Here is an 18,209-nt window from a genome sequence, read left to right on the forward strand (position 1 = left end):
GGAGACGTAGAGGCAGGAGGAGCCTGAGCTTCTGCTCTCAAATGATTTGTCTGTATTTCAGTGAATGATTAGGAAAAAAAATATAATTAAGTGAGCAGGACCCCAATATCCATCCCACAAGGTAAGATGTTGATTAGACCATTCAGTCAGGATTTCTTTCTTGTGCTTTAGCTCTTGGACCCAAGTTCCCTGAGAGTTTTTATGGACCACAGGTGCTTTTGAAAGCTGAAGTTACACTTTTAACCAAGACTATAAGCTGCTCTAGTCGGTAAAGATCTGAGGTCATTTCTTAAACTGTCAAGAACACCTTCTCTATGATAGCAAACCTCTGTTTTTGATAAGTGCTGTTTGGCTTAAGGGGTTTGCTGCAGTATGCAAAAATGACACCAAAATTACTTTTACGATTAAAATAAGAAACCTTTAAAAGGACATAGAACTCTAGACATTAAATAACTTTTGGTTTCCCTCCTCAAAGTGCAGGTATGATGCAGCCATAGAACTGCTTTAAAAGCCCTTTTGAAGTGTTGAATGTACTCTTAATTCTTAGTATTTGAGGTACTGGAGAAGCTGCAACATAAAACAGTAGGACAGCTTTTTTTAGGACGAAGTTTAAATGCAGGAGGGACCCTTAGCAGTAATGAAGTCGGTAGTCTTGTCTTTGGCTTCATCACATCCATCTGTAGTGCTTTATTTTTTGATTACTTCCTCTAATTTACTGCTACACGAAGTGATAAGGGAAATAAACACTTTGGCCTGTTTGCAGCAGTGATTAAACATGATTTTCTCCTGATGGTGTGGAAGAGGTTTCATTCACAAGGGTCATACAGGGGGCAGGTTGCCTCTGTCCCACACTGTGCAAGTTCAGCTGTGCAAACACCTGATGTCTTTACACTGAGTGCCTAAACACCAGCTAAACTCCATAACCAACTAGGAAAATCTGGCCTTTTCTGCAGGGAAGAGCAGAGCAGGAAGAAATGAACATTTCTCATTGCTCTGTCTCTCAGGCAACTCCAGAAATACAGAGAGTTCAGTGCTATAAATCAGCCACAGCCTGATCGTTTGCCAAGTCTCAAGTATGCTTAGCTTCCTCTTGTTTTCATGGGAGCTGAAAACCATCCACAGCTCTTCAAAGTTACTTGGTGAGCTGAGCTCTGAAGGGCTTCATGTGTGCTGCCTCCTGACACGTCCAGGATGAGAAGAACAAGTAACAAGTGAGATAAAGCAGTATCAAATTATCCAAGCAGCTTAGAGCTGCAGAGAGAAGTTTCACAGAGGAAGAATAAAACAGTTCTGCCAGAGATGCCTCTTACAAGTCTTGTGAAGAGTTCCACATCTTTCTTTAGTGTTAAATAAACACCAGTGTTGATACTGGGAGATTAGCTGGCTGAGAACGTTGATAATGACATCAGCCTGTGCGGATTTCTCCTGTTTCCTAATGTTGTCCTTCACCACGTGCTGTATGAAACTTCTATTCTAATGTGCAGCTTTCTGCCCACATGCCATTTTCTGCTGCCCAGCTGGTTGCCCTGCTAGCAGTTTCTGCAAAATATTGCTCACAACACCATCTGCTGTGATGTTTCTAGTCCAAAATACCCCAAATTCAAATTTTTCCCAGTCCTTTCAAATATGACACTATGATCTACGGTTGGACTCGATGATCCGGTGGGTCTCTTCCAACCTGGTCATTCTATGATTCTATGAAATACATTTTTCTCAGCAGCGAGTGTGGAAGTCAGTCGGGGCACACACCACTGGTGGATGCCAGTCACTCACTGCTGTTTTAGAGGAGGGATTGGAGCTGCAGCCAGTGGATGGCATCCTCAAGAAGATTTGAAACCCCCACTGGGCACCCCCGAGAAAGAAAAGGAAAACTGAATGGCCCCAAGAGATCATTGTGGAAAGCAGAGGTGTCACTTGTACTCATAGACTTAGGACACTGATACCAGAAGGAAGCACAACGTCTTTTCACTTCCAGCTTCTTATATTGTCTAGGATCTTGTTTTTTTACAGCCAGGTTCTCTTTCTAGTACCCTAAGGCACAAATTAGCCCTGCTACTGGGTCAAATTCAGTGGTAACACATAAAATAGGGGTGGGGATGAGAGAATTTAGTTAAGAAGCATGTGTCAGGCAGTCAACATAAGATTAGAATGGTTGGGCAGGGAAAGGAGATCAATTCTGTTAACAATAATATTTCTGTATTGCTTGGATTTATCATGACTTGCAAAATAAAGAGGATCTGAATTTTGCTTAGTGACTCAGGAAGAAATAACACCCTGCTGGGCTATGGGTCACTGACGGTTATCACCCTTTTGTATAGAACACACAATAAGCAGGAGCACTCAGTGCTGTTACAGCAGGGTACCATGCAGAGGAGCTGGAAATTTCCAGTAAAAGGGTTGGTGCTGTATTCACATGCCTCTCACTTTTTATTCACTCTCCCTTTATTGCACTTATGTATTTTAATTCCCTTTTATTATGGACTTAAGAGTTATTGTGCCCTGAAAGCTAGCAATAGTGGCCTGGATGATGGATGTTTATATGATGGCATTGCACCATAAAGACTACAAACACAAAATCCTGGACATTGACATCCGGATCAGGGAGAGTTTTGCCATCCTCCTCTGCTGACACCAAAACTTGGACTTAATTCTTCAAGACAAATATGTCATATTTTAATCCAATGTTAAGGTAATTTTCTTTTTCATGAACTTTCCATATTTTGCTTAAGGCATAATTAGTTCCTTTGGTTTTATTTAAAGCCACTGTCTTTCTTGATTTCACAAAGCAAAATATTTTCTTATGAGATCTCTTGCATCAGAGACAGCCTGCTAGATTAGACTTATTGATTCATCATTTAAATATGATTCTTACACTGTGCCTGAATATAGCAACACATTATTTGAGACTCAGGCAGGTTGGGAATTACAGCAATGGGAGGATATACAACACAGAGCCTTGTGGAGTTCCTCCTGCCAGCAATGGGTGAGTCAAGGAATCTGCAGTGACGCAGCCTGGCATGCTCTGTCCTTTGGTAAAGATAATACAACATGCGCATGGAATTACATTTAACACAGAGAGCAATGAGTGTTCAGATATCTGAAAATAAAGCAGAGGTGTAGATAGTCTCGTCTATGTCATGCTGGAAAGGAAGGCTCAGCCCTGCCTCTCCACCCTCATTCCTGCTGGCTCCAGGGACACGTACTCTGAGAGGTGCTCGTGGGACACCCATTTGCAAAGGCTTTTCAATCACGTGAAACCCTGAAAACATCCTACATTTCCCCAGGATGAGGCAAAGGCATTGCAGGGCATCCTGTCCTCCTCAGACTTGCATACAGCAGTTATGGATATTCATGCTCTGTGTATATCCTACCTCTAGGAAGCCATGGTGTGAGATCTGTGAATACCATATTAATGTGGTGCTTGCTCCACTGTATTTTCTTAAAAGTCTTCCCCTCTTGGCAAGCAAGAGCAGATGGCAGAGGGAGGAACAGTTTATTCAGCTGGTCAACTAAAGCCCAGGTGCTGTTGCTTGTGTTCGATGGGGCCTGACACTCGTGCCCGTGTCCAGCACCGCTGGGGCAGGAGAAGCCCATTTTCCCATTCCTCAGCACTGATGGAACATTTGTTTGTGACTCCATCGCCAGCCCATGACTTCGGTCCAGTTTGTGCCTCCCCAGAGGTCAATCAAGATAATGGCCCTTGAAGACCACAGCAGCAGTCACCTGAATTTCAATTCCTAAGACAAAAACATTTCTGTTAAACAGGACTAAAGTCAAACTGGCATGAAAGTAAAACCAAAACCAAACTGTAATTATAAATGGTGAAAATGCAGAATACAACAGGCAGCTTCTCTGAACAGTATTTCCCAGGCAAGCCCTTGCCACTGTTCACAATTTCCACTTTGATGTCCAGCAACTTTTAGTTGCTTATCCATTTTGAAACGCCCCTAAGGGTACTGTTAAAAATAACCTAAATAAACAAAACAGCAGCAGATATTTCTGTGTAGCTGATGGAACACCTGAATATATTCAAACCTTAAGTCAGAGCCAGTTCCCTGTAATCATGTATGTTTGTGCTATAGGTGTCCCTGTGTGGTGTACCTTCGCAGATAGCAGTGCAATAAAATACTCCATTATCTCCACATACTTTAGACTGTGTCATTTTTTTAAACAGTGTGAATTATGCTTGAAGTTTTCCTCAGGTAACAGTTACATGGAAAGATGTATTTCCCAATATTTCGCCAGGTCTCTTATCAGTTCTTCTGTTCCTATCAGCTTGTTTTGCAAGAATGTGGAAAATGAAACAATCTGGTATTTTGCTCATGAAGCAACATTGCTGTGTTCGTCTAGTAGAGGGGTTCACCTAGCAGTGGGCTCCATGACTCAACAAGTCTGGGGTTTATGCTCCCCCACACCATTGCCAAGTATTTGTTCCAGGGCTATTCAGGTGTGTCAGGACCCACTCTTTAAAATACTTGAAATCACATCTGGATTTAGAATCATAGAATGGTTTGGGTTAGAAGGGACCTTAAAGATCATCCAGTTCCTACCTTCCTGCCATGAGCAGGGACACCTCCTAGACCAGGCTGCCCAAGGCCCCATCCAACCCGGCCTCGAACACCTCCAGGGATGGGGCATCCACAGCTTCTCTGGGCAGCCTGTGCCAGTGCCTCACCACGCTCACAGTGAAAAATTTCTTCCTAATATCTAATCTAAGTCTACCCTCTTTCGGCTTAAAATTGTTGCCCCTCATCCCACCCCTGCACTCCCTGATAAAAAGTCCTTCCCCAGCTTTCCTCTAGTCCGTCTTTAAGTACTAGAAGGTTGCTATAAGGTCTCCCCACATGCAGCGTTCTCTTCTCTAGGCTAAACAACCCCAGCTCCCTCAGCCTGTCCTCATACGGGAGGTGCTTCAGTCCTCTGATGATCTTTGTGCGACTCCTCTCACTCTAAGGGATCCATGTCATTCCTGCGCTGATAAATTTGGGAATTTTAACATGAAATCACCTTTATTACCAACCTGCTCTTCTCCTGGGACTGCAAAAAACAGGTGATTGTGGGACAAGGAGTGCTTTGTCTTTTGATCTTATGGCAGAATAGTTTAAAACTATTTAATGATCCTCACTTTTGTGAAAATTTTAGTAATTGTTAAGAGAGGAACTTGCAGTTTCTATATCACAATGAATTGTCACTGAGATGCCTTTTTTTTAATTTTTAGTTTTCAATTTACTGTTAACTTACGTTTTTCCACTTGTGGGCTTTTAAACATTTTCATACAGCACACAACAAACGTTATCATGTAGCACAGAAAAGCCTGTTAGCCTTACTTGTGCTACAGAAAGCCTTAGAAGTAAAGCAATAGGTTCAAAGACCACATGCTGAAAATCAGTAGTTTAGATTAATTTTGTAGATTAGTGCTAGCAAACTTTCACTTCTTTAGAATTTGCTACTCTGTGTCATACAGAGACAACATACTTCAACTATATTAAAATATTTTAAACACTAAAAATATTAAATTTATTTTTAAATAACTGTTATAATAAATACAACTAGAACAAATGAAAGGTAAAATTCAAGAGCTGAGTTGTGTTAGTTTAAACCAAAAACATATTTTACTTCATCCCTCTCATTCTCAATCTACAAATGAGAACTTCCTTATACTGTTAAAAAACCCACAGTACCTCCTGTTGCATTCACACCTCTGAATATCCTTCTTATCTGCTTTTTTGCAGACAGACACAGGGAAATAATAAAATTTCTTTACACAGATTGGCAGGTGGCCTGACCTGGCATGCTGTCTGCTTGGAGAAAGGCAGAAGTAGGGAAGTGGTACTTCAGGAGTAGGAGATAATCCCAGCTGCAGCACTCCTTATGAGCACCACTTATTTAAGGAGGCTGGCAAGAATGGTGGCCAAGAGATCCAGAAAAAAAAAACAACCAAGAAACCACAAATGGAACATTTTAATGAATTTTCATTTATCACTTGGTGAAAAAAGAGCAGATAGCAATGTCTGTATATTTGTGCTCATAGTCCTAGACCCATCACCCTGGGACTCCTGGGTTCATCCACAGAATATCCAAGTTAGTCAAACCTGGGATCCAATTTTTTTAAATTCCTCCACATGATGCTTGTAGTTGATACTTTGGGCTCTGCTTATACAATAGGAAGCCTAGCAGTCCACATGTTTGTTGTGACTTGCCTACAGCTGATGGTTCCAGCCTTTTATTTAGTTGGTTTTTCCACCTGATGGAAAAAAAACCCAGCTCAGCCACCCAGGCTCATAGTCATCTCTGAATCCCAAAGTGGCCACTATGGCAGTTCCTATCTCTAACATTATTGATAAAAAGAGCCGTGTCTTCTCCAGCTGGGACAAAGGCGTGCAAAGCCACAAATCCCAAAGCTATGTGTATGGGATATTTTGCAACCAGCAGCTAGCAACAGGGATGGGAACACTCTCCAGTGTGGGGGTGATGGCATGTTCTTTTGCAACAACTTCTGGGGAACTGGCCCTGGTCACACCACCCGCTGCGGGAGCTGGGTCTCCCCTTCCCTCCTTGCCAGCCTGCTTCTGCTTGTAACTGTGCCAGGTCAAACAAGCTACAAGTATTGTGTCTAATCAGTTTAGGATAAAGGCCATCTTAGAAAAGATAGTTGCTCCAGGAAATTAACATCTTTCTCAATAGCTGGCATCATTCCCACTGACTCACTGATGGGACTTGGAGTGCTGAGCTGTAGAGTGAAACAAAAAAGTTCTTTTGGTGAAACTGTAAAGGGAATCTGCCATGCTGAGCTTCATGCAAAATCACCTGAAGATCAGGCAGTAAGAAGCTGGACAGCCTAAAAGGTGACACTGGCCTGGGAAAAACGATTGTAAACCTGTGGACAAGTCCCTTAAAAACAAGCATTTGAGGGGCTGGTGCACCACAGGTGAAAGGGGAGCTACCCATATTTACCATCCTGTTATTAAAGTCTATGAAACAGGAAATTTAGAGGAAAAAAAGGGGGGTAAAATAAGAGCAGGATTTCCAGCAGGGCTCTCCCCTGAAAGGTGAGGAGGTAAATGGTCCTCAGAATAGGGCCATCAGCATCTGGGAGCCTCTGCAAGCATAATGGGGTGATTGTCTGGGCTGGGCAAAGAGAGACAGGAAAAATTGGATCAACTGTCTAGAAACCTAGAGTAAGAGGTCTGGGCAGATGATCTTCCAAAGAAAACCCAGAAAAAGAACCAGCCCTTTTCTTCATATTTCCATAATGTCTTCCCTCTCTGATTTCATGGAGATGAAGGGCCTGGCGTGAGTATATTTGGGCAATCTGGTCTGTTTGTCAATGGAAATTAAGTGCTTGCTCTTTGTAACACCATAAACCCGTATGTTTCTGAGTCTTAAACATCAAAACAATATTATGAAGTGCCACAGAGTTTGAGGAAATTCCTCACTCATGTCATATCCCTTACCCATTTTGGCCATATCCCTTATAAAGCCATTAATCATAACTAACTTCTTAATATCAATCATTATAAATGTAGTAGTAGCCTTTTATATGACAGTGGCTTTCATGAAAAATGCATCAGAATACCTGTATTATTTTTATTAGCTGCCTTTATAGTCAGAAGTTCATTAACTTTTGCTTACTGGCTGCGCTTCTGTGATGTAGTATTTTCCAAGGTCCACTGGAAAGACTTTTTTATTTATGACATGGCCCCAGAATAAAAGCTGTGTATCTAAGTACATCTGATAAGTGTGAGTTGGTTTCAGTCTAATGTCACTATCAGTACAAGCACCAACTTAATAACCTCTGTCCTGTGATGTGCCCTTGGAAAAACAACCGCACAAACACGCGTGGATTCCTTCATTTTGTTAAATGATTCTGTTTTTCTAGCCAATCCAGCCCTTTATTTACTGAACTATGTACTCAGAACCTGATTTAAACAGCACTGAGGAGTCAGATTGCAACTTGTTTTGGATCGGCAAGATCCACCGTCAGGACAGGATGAGCAGGGACCGTCGTCTGAGCTATGGAATTTAAGATATGGTTGCAGTGCTCTTCTTCCCATTGGTGCCAGCTCCTAATTAGAGATCACAATAAATAAATGGCATACACAAAACATTGCACATGATATTCTAAAAAGTTGCTGCAATCTGGGTTAGAAAAGCTGCATGACCAGACTAGTCCGGGTCCTCACGGGCTCCAGGCCAGCCCGGTGTATGAAGAGACCTCCTGCTGTCAGTGGTGGCAAATCTGAAAAGCTTTCTGCCTCACCCCTTGTGCATGAAGTGAGGCTTTGACAGAAGGATATCTGCCTCCACAAGAACCCTTCTTCTCTTCTCTCACACTTGAAGATATTCCTAAAGTTTCTGGGACAATTTTGCTCTATCCAAAGCTAAGTCTCAGTTACTCTTAAGCAACTGGGTTTTGTTTGTCCTTACAATGACTGATTAAAACACAACTCTCTATAGTGAGACATACCAAAACCTGATGGAAATTACCAGGTGAAGCAAAGGAGAAAGTCAGGACACTTACAGGAGCGTGCAGGCAGAGATGCTGAGCTGCAGATGGGTGAGATAGAAGATGTAACTGGGAAACCCAGCTCGCCGGGGGGGCTGATACGAGGTGAAGAAACACAAATCAACTTATGAAGAGAATTTGCCATGAGCTCCTGAGGGGTATTCTGCGCCTGCAGCCTGGTATATGTATAGCAGGTGGGTTCAGAGCCCCAAGACCATCCCCTGCATGGTCCTAGGACACCTTCATGTACAAGAAGGTCAGGGGGAGCAGGGACAGGGAGAGTGGTCTGACTAGTTTCCTTGCACTCCCAGCTGAGGTCTCCTCGTTGCACAGAGGGCTGCTGGTGTCTTTCAGACAGGTGACCCTCCCGCAGACCCTGCTGCTTTGGAGGGCTCAGAAATTAGCCCTGCTGGGGAGGAGGAGCAGGGAGATGTCCTGTTGCCCTGCTCCTAGCTCTTCCCCTCCTCCTGTCCACCCACAGGTGAGCAGAAACAGCTGAGCTCTTGTTCTTGGCTGAAAAGAGACAATTCTGGGCTTGAGTTAGCCACATGAGGTAAAAAAGAATTTCTTAGGGACAAAAAATCATGCCTTCTCTTGCCAACTGCCTGCATGGTCAAAAATGAAACTTTATTGTGTATACACAAGGCTATTGAAAGCTAAGATTTTTCCAAACTGGTGCAACCCAACTACAGAACATTGCTCTCAGCCTTGACTGCCTCATGCACTGCAGAGCATTTTGTTAATATTTAAACTCAGTCTTTCGACTCTTATCCCAGAAGCTGAGCAGGATTTGTGGTTTAAGCAGGGCTGTGTAAGCAAGACAGCCCTGGTGGGTCTGAGCTGCTGAATGTCAGAGCTCACACGTGCTCCTGCAAGCTGGAGATTTGAATTGGGCTTGTCCTGGAAAGCTGCAAGCAGTATTTCTGGTGAAGCTATCACACATGGGAGCTGACCTGCACAGCGCCCCAGGATAGTGAAGAAGGTCATGCCAGGAAGGAGTCCTGCTGTGCAAACAGGAACACAGAGCGTGCCATACCATGGCTGTAACCCACTTGCCTTGATCCTTGTGATTAAGGAGCAGTGGGAGTAGCATGGGGGTCCAAAGACCCAGCTAGGGGTGCAGAGGATTGCAACTTTGATGGAGCACTAAGAGTATAAATGCTTTTGGAAGACCATCTGTGCCATTCTAAGACCTCAAATGACTTTTGCTCACAGAGGGCAAGAAAAGCTTGGATAGTTTAAGTATTCTGAAGGCAGTGTGGAGAGGATAAAAGAATATCTTGCCTGTGGCAGGTGAATGAGGTGCCAGCAAAATGCGTAGAAAGAACAAATGACACGTGCAGAGCAGTAAGTGTCTCCTTAAATGCACTGACAAGTCAGTGTCTAAATCTTCAGAAGAAAAGATTGAGGATGAATATCCCAGGCACCCTGCTCCTGATTGATGCAGCTGTAAAAAACTGTTTTTCTTAAGAATCAATATGTAAACTCTCTCCTGACTTCCTAGACCTACCTATCTATGTCTGCCTGTGCCAGATTCCTTACGTACATTCACAAACCAGAAATGAATACTAATAACAGTTCCAACGCAGCCATTAATCAATATAAATGACAATGCAAGTATGACAATCAGAAGGGCCTTACCATACACAAAAATGAGTTGGGGGTCTTGCAACCACTGGAAAACATACAGAATCACAGAATCACTAGGTTGGAAAAGACCTACAGGATCTAGTCGGACCATTCCTATCAACCACTAAACCATGCCTCTCAGCACCTCATCCACCCGTCTTTTAAATACCTCCAGAGATGGTGACTCAGCCACCTCCGTGGGCAGCCTGTTCCAGTGCCCAATGACTCTTTCCTAGGGGCCCCTTATTATACTGATATTAATATATATATAAAAAAATATTTTGCCTGTAATACAGCATATAAAATGTCGTTGAACTCTTGTATTCCTGGTTAGCATTTGAAAACTGATCCAAAATACAATTCTTACTCAAGCATAATTTATTAATCTAAACTCATGTTGATAATCTTTACACTCTATCTGAAGATAAAGTGTTTGTAAACACACCTCTTACTGAATCACTCTAAATTTTTTTGGAAGATAATAGTTCGATTAGTGGAACAGTACCTTGATTAGAAGAACAATTAATGCTTGTTTAAGTGCCATTTTCATTACTACTGTCTCATTCTACAGTTAAACATTACCTGGGGTATCTCACTATTAATGTATTAACAATATAATAGCACTTCTTGCTTTTTAGGATCTTCCACTCAAGATTCTTATATTGCTTTATGACTATTAGTGTGACTTTATAACTTCCTTCCATAGCAGACATATGATATTTGCTTTACTTAAAAGAAACTAAGGCATGTAAATATTAGTTGGTTCCATATCAAAAGATGTTCTATTGATAGACATTTTGGAAACTTCCTTTGCAAGGACATCTTGTCCTGTGACAGCCCAGAGAGCCCAATGCAGCTTCAGTTAGAGGCAGATATTACCTCATAGCAATCAATATTCCTCATTGTTCTGGTATTAAAATATCCTTGACCAGAGGAATTCTTCTGGGAGCCTGACTCCCTCAGGAGTCTGCACTGATTTGCTCCATGACTGACTAGCTGGTACAGGGGAGGGAGTCATGTCCTTGCGTGGGTAGTTGTGAATCAGCTGTGTAACCTGGGTGTTCGGGTCCTATTGTTATTGTGCTGCCACCTACAAGGTTGTCCTGCCAGATGTCTTCCTTGGTTGTTTCCCAACAATGTCTCTTTAATCCATTTTAGTTATCAATTAGGCCATCAGCAAGGATTCCTGAATTTCAATAACTGTGGTTGAGACTGGGAGGTCTGTGGGGGACACTGCAGGTATTTGTTATTAGTCTGTTAGACATTACTATGACTGTGCTCCACAAATATGTTAAGAATGCCACTATACAAAAGCACGTGTACCTCTGTGCAAAGGGCTCTCCAAGTGGGGGTTCCTGATCTTCCTACTTCTCAAGATCAGAAACAAAAAATGTACATGAAACTTGAAAGGACCACTTTATTCAAAACTAATAAAGGAAATACTTTTTCTCTAAGTGCCTAACTCAAGGTGGAAGTCCTTCCATACAGCGTTGTTGAGACCAATAGTCTAACAGCAGTTTAGCCCCACTCTGCAGATGCTCTGTGCTGAGCTGCAGGTATTTGCAATAAGCTCCTCTGCACAGAATCTGCTTCAGGATGACTTCTCAGATAATTTTGGTCCAAATAGTTCAGACATTTCTAAGAATACAACTTTAGAAGAGCATATTCCTTTTCTGCCAGTGTTTATCTGTGAAACGTCCACCTCTGCTCTCTGCCACTCCAACTTACCCCACTCGATCCATGCTGTGGTCCTCAAGGCTTCAGACCTGCTGAGGGGGGGACCAAAACAAAGACAGATATTTGGACTCCTGATTTCTTGTTATCAGTTTTCAAAAGAGCCCAGGAACAAACACTAGTTAAAGAAAACTATTAATACTGCAAAGTAAAGCACCCTACACTAGGACCTGACAGAATTCAGGTTTCTTATGTGCATATATACAAAATACAAACATTGACATAAGGATTTCACAGCTGTGTCCCAAAGGACCCTTGCCTCTTTTGGATTAAAAGGCAGATCTCCATTGACAATGGATTGGGTGGCTCATGGAAGAAGGCTGGTATGGATGCACATAGATGACTTAATCATGCTCAGCTCTTTTTAGGGAGAGATGAGTGCTTCCAAGGTGACTGGCTTGGCTGGAGATGTGACAAAGCAGTGTAGACGCTGACCTGGTGCGATAAGTCAACTCCTGTGTTTCTTCACAGTGGTGACAGTGGTCACCAAATCAGCTCAGTCAGATGAGCTGGGCTAATCTAAGGGGTTGTGGGTGCTAACAGGGAGACCCAGCTCACCTCTCCAGCACCCTGACATCTCTGCTGTGCAGTGCCTGTGTGTCCTTTGACGTGCTGCAAAGGTGCTGAAGTGTAGCTCAAATGAGGAACAGATAGAAAAGGAACAATAAGGAGAAGAGGGCAAGACTGAACAGAAACTTGGCAACTACAATACCAGTGAAGACAGACACTGTGACTCTGCCCTGCAATTTTCCAACCTACTAGATCTCCCTTTGGCAAAGCCAAATCACAATTTTACAGCATAGATCAGGTCAGAGGAGCAACCCCAAAGCAAAAGCTTTGAATTGAATCTCTACTTTGGCTTTCCTCAACAGCACTGTAAGGGTCTTTGTGGTGTTAAAACAATACACAGTCCGTAGTCCCAATCCTTCCTCAGCCCTGGTACCTTTTGAAGTTTTCAAGTTCCCTCAGCTCCCTCTAGAGAGAGAGAGGTTATTTTAGAGTAAAGGAGAATAAATATGCTTGAAGTATAGGCATAGGAAAACTGGAGTTTAGCTAGAGCATAGTTACCTTAAATTAGTTCTGAATGCACAAAGGTAAGTTAGCTAAGATGGCAGCTCCTGCAAGAGAAATAGTTGTGCTAATATCTCTGGTAAGCCATGAAAATATCCCTGTAGACAAAGCCATAGAGAAAAGAAATGGATTTTAACCAATGTTTTAAAGTGTTGCTGTATCCATGTCCAAAGTTGCCCAAGTTAATAAGGGTATTAGAGGGAGTGAAAAATCTTAGAAATAAAAATGTCTTAATCCTCCAGAAGGAGTGGATCTGGAGTCCTTGCAGGTGCTGGCAATGCACTTTAGGCTACTGATTGGTGACTTTGGGATGTTGGAGCACTTGATGACTCAGCATTGTAGTGGGAACAAAACTGTCCAGCAGTTGGCTTGAGAACATTATCTTTCTGGGTGCTTCTTTTTTTGTTCTACTTGAAACCACATTTGAAGATCCACAGACATCCTCTTCGCAAAGGAGTTGAGGCTTGCTGAGCTTCCAGGTACTCCTATCACCCTGAAGCTATGTTTAGGGTATGGCTGAACTGGTGACTTTAGATGCTGATAATGAGAATGCTCCAGTCTGACTTGCACCTAGTTGCATATAAAATACTCCACATCCTGTTTTCTGCTCTGCAGCTGCTGAGTGCTTGTATCCAATGTTTTTTTTTCAACTTGCTGACTCCGTAACTCACTTCTGGCTATGCTTCAGCCTTCCACCAGCATTGAAAAGTAGCCTGCGAGTCCATGAACCTGGACAAAAGGAGACTTCCCTACTGAAGAGGGCATGGGGAAGGTCCAGAAGGTCCATCCAGGCTCCTGCATGTCTAGGTCCAGCGATGTTGGCAGTAGAATCACATTTGTGCCAGTGTGCAGTTCAGGTTTAGGAGAAGAGATTGAATTTAAGCACATTAAGCACTTTCTAGAACACGATTTAGAGTGAAAGACACAATGCACGATGTGTTGGGCTGGAGTGGGGCAAATCAAGCTGCTGGAAGGCAACGCTGCCCTGCTATGGGCAGACACATGCAATACCCCAAACTGCACTCCCAGGAACTCCCCCTGTTGCAGGGCTGGGACTTGCCTCCTTCTTACTTCTGCCATCCCAGCACTGGTGGGTCTCATGCACCAAAAAATAGAGAGGCTAAAAAGAGGGAAAAAACAATTTTCAGGTAGCTCCTAGACCATCTCCATGTTAATGTGTTAATGACAATGAGACTTTGTGTTAAGATATGGAACAGAAGAGAAGGTGAAATTCACATTTTGGGGTTTGGTGTTTATTAAGCCTGCCTGGGGAGAAAGCCACTAATTAACATTAGTTATCTACTCAACTTCTAAAGGTAGCCAGTTTGGAAGAATTATATAATTATTTTGTTCTTTCCTTTTGTGCATCAGGATCATGTTTTCTGCTATGCATGAACTTTTAAAAATGGAGGTTGCAAGATAGTACATGATTTTAAATCTTTCTGCCATAGATTTATTTTATTTGAGCACCTGCAGCCTCCTCCTGTGGTCTCTTTGGCAGCATTTACATTCATGTGTTGATTCAGAACACAAGTCCTCTTTTGTAGCAAATCCCTTGATCATCTCCCCTTCTGCTTTGGGTCTCATGGTGTAGCAGCCTCCGAGTAGATGAACCAGCTTCCTAGGGGTGGGAATGAATGGCAATACGTGCTCCAGGTGTGCATTTAGGAGCAGCTGCAACAGGGAATTCAACAGAGCTAGGCTACAGCTTATCCAAAATAAAGTAAACCACTGAAATGTGGATTTTGGGTCCTCAGCAACAACTGCTGTGCTGTACAAATCCACACCTGTTTGTATGTGTGTTGTGGTGTAAATCTAGCTGTCAGCTTAGCCCTACATAGCCCCTTACAAGTGTGAAAACGCATGGGTTGAGATAAATACAGTTTAATAGGTAAAGCAAAAGCTGCATGTGCAAGCAAAGAAAAATAAGGAATTCATTTGCTACTCCCCACCAGCATGCTTCCTTGTAGACTTTTGCTTATAGTCTACAGGTAAAGGCCCCCAGATTGGCAGGTCTTAATGAAATTCATCCTGGACTACTTAAGGGGTTGGAGAAGCCACCTTTCATGGGACATTGGAGTCTTGATGAGTGCAAAAGGATTTACTTTATGTTTAGCTGAGGGAGAAAGGAGAACCTCGGGAATCTGAGAGTACTTCAACATTTTTATACAAATTTTAGCATCTTGAACATAATAAAGAGATAAGCAACAATGAATGACATCTTTCAAGGACAAATGTCCTTGGCCAGTTACAAGTGGGGTTCCCCAGGGCTCAGTGCTGGGTCCAGCCCTGTTCAATGTCTTTATCAATGACCTGGATGAAGGCATTGAGTGCATCCTTAGCAAGTTTGCAGACGACACTAAGCTGGGTGGAAGTGTGGATCTGCTGGAGGGTAGGGAGGCTCTGCAAAGGGATCTGAACAGGCTGGACAGCTGGGCTGAGACCAATGGCATGAGGTTTAACAAGGCCAAATGCCGGGTCCTGCACTTGGGGCACAACAACCCTGTGCAGCTACAGACTGGGAGAAGTCTGTCTAGAAAGCTGCCTGGAGGAGAGGGACCTGGGGGTGTTGGTTGACAGCGACTGAACATGAGCCAGCAGTGTGCCCAGGTGGCCAAGAAGGCCAGTGGCATCTTGGCTGGTATCAGAAACGGCGTGACCAGCAGGTCCAGGGAGGTTATTCTCCCTCTGTACTCGGCACTGGTGAGACCGCTCCTCGAATCCTGTGTTCAGTTCTGGGCCCCTCACCACAAGAAGGATGTTGAGGCTCTGGAGCGAGTCCAGAGAAGAGCAATGAAGCTGGTGAAGGGGCTGGAGAACAGGCCTTATGAGGAACGGCTGAGAGAGCTGGGGTTGTTTAGCCTGGAGAAGAGGAGGCTGAGGGGAGACCTCATTGCTCTCTATAACTACCTGAAAGGAGGCTGTAGAGAGGAGGGTGCTGGCCTCTTATGCCAAGTGACAGGGGACAGGACAAGAGGGAATGGCCTCAAGCTCCGCCAGGGGAGATTTAGGCTGGACATTAGGAAAAAATTTTTCATGGAAAGGTTCATTGGGCACTGGAACAGGCTTCCCAGGGAGGTGGTTGAGTCACCTTCCCTGGAGGTGTTTAAGGCACGGGTGGACGAGGTGCTAAGTGGCATGGTTTAGTGTTTGATAGGAATGGTTGGACTCGATGATCTGGTGGGTCTCTTACAACCTGGTTATTTTATGATTCTATGAAATTGTATCAAACAGACAAAATGTTCTCTTTGAGAGAGTAACCAGCCCAAGATAGATCTAAAGCAGATATTAAACTTTCTAACAATAATGATAATAGAACTGAGGAATAGGTAGCCAAAAGCACTGCAAAATCTCCTTGGGGCTTCTAAAGAGCAATTTAGATAGCCTTGGGGAAGGCTGGGCAGGTGCTGAGAACAAGGACACAGTGCCTGTGCTCCAACTTGTGTCTGTTGCCTCTGTCACAATATTTTTTTCCACTGGGGAGCCAAAGTTGGAAGTAGTCTTGTAGGTGTAGTCACACAAGCATAGAGGGAAAAAATTTCCAATCTCCCCTCTCTCAGCCTGCTGGCTACTCCTTTGCTCATGCAGCCCAGCAGGTTGTTGGTCTTTCCTGACAGGACAGGTTGCTGGCTCATGATCAATTTGATATCCACCAGGACCTTCAGGCCCTTGTCTCCACAGCTGTTTTCTTACGAGATGGAACTCAGCCTACACTGTAGTGTGGGATTAGTGCCTCCCAGGTGCACAACTTTGTTGTAATGCACTAATGCACAATATCACAAGCAAACAGTAATGTTAATATAACTAATCTACATTGATTACGGCTCTTAAAGGGCAAACTGCAGATCAGCATGTGCACGCACCTTGATTTTCACCGTGTCAGTAGATTTGCTGTGCTAGATCAGGATGTTCTCCTATCCAGTTACCATACAGTGCTTAAAACATTAACACTACAGTGATCTTATATGCAGGAAATACGCTCTGTTTATCAACTGTTTATCACGGAGAAAGCTCCAAGCTGTACGATAACATTGTGTTTCAAGGAGAACTTTGACTTTCATAAAGCCAAGATGATATAACAATGAGAATTTATTACTTTGAGGATTTTCTGTCTGAACACAGAGAATGTCCCCGGTTCCTGGTGTAAAACTTCCTGTTAGCCACAAAATTCCCTTGTTCAGGGGATTAAAAGGACAGAACCTTGATTAGGAGAACAGAACATGAAAGAGTCATCCCCTGAGTAGAAGCTGGCCATTTCCTTCATGTAATTCGTGGCTCTTGAAGGGCGTATACAAGTTGATTGCCTTGATATTTAGGTTTTATTTTTATTTTAATTACCTTCTTTTCCATTGGTTTTGGAATCAAAGAAAATGAAATACTGCATAGTCATTGCATTTTTTAATGGTCTTGTTTGGGGACAAAAGCAAGATTTTACTTGACATGAAAACTTGTGTGGAAACTTTCCACCTCAGTTTTGATTTACATGTTTTCCAAAATCAATAGAACCAATTAATTTTACAGGTGTTTAAGAAATAAAAAATAATTGTAGTTTTAGTTTTGATTTTTATTATAAAACATGAACAATTAACTGGAAGCCTAAACCAAATTAAAGTGCTTTTTTTTAAAAAAAAAGTTAATATTAACTGGCACTTTATAATCAGCTCCAATACAATGGTTTATTAAGAAGTTTAAATGGGCGATGACAAATTGAGCACAGGAAAAGGAAAATATCAGTAATACATAATCCTAACCCTAATTCTTATTGCAAAGACTTTGAATTATGGGAACTGCACAATTTCATCCTGCAGAGAGTATTTTTTTTCTTTTGTGTAACCTCCTAAAAATAACCTATAAAAATATTGCAAACTTTTCCCCGTGTTCAAACCAGGCATTTTTATGTCACACCAGCCTCATCAGTAATTTTCTCTGTAGCTAGAAGGTTACAAATTTTCAGAACTGAGTAATGTGCAGGGAACACAAGGTACATCGAGTTACTGATATGCAAAGACACTCACTGCTATTGCAAAATAGTTAATAGCCAGGAGGAAGTCAGATGGAAGGAAATCAGGGGAAAAGACATCAAACATAGAGCTCCCACTTTCTTTCTGCAGTATAGACTTGATAAAATTAATAAAATTTGGTAAAATTGAGAAAACTGATGAGTAGAAGAAGATTCACCTCTGCCTCCTTTGAAGGGCAGCAGCACAGTTGTGTCCCTGGGACACCCAGGACAGGGCCCAGCTCAACCACACGAAATGCCCAGCTAGCA

This window comes from Phaenicophaeus curvirostris, chromosome 1 (genome assembly GCF_032191515.1).
Source record: "Phaenicophaeus curvirostris isolate KB17595 chromosome 1, BPBGC_Pcur_1.0, whole genome shotgun sequence".
Lineage (NCBI taxonomy): Eukaryota > Metazoa > Chordata > Aves > Cuculiformes > Cuculidae > Phaenicophaeus > Phaenicophaeus curvirostris.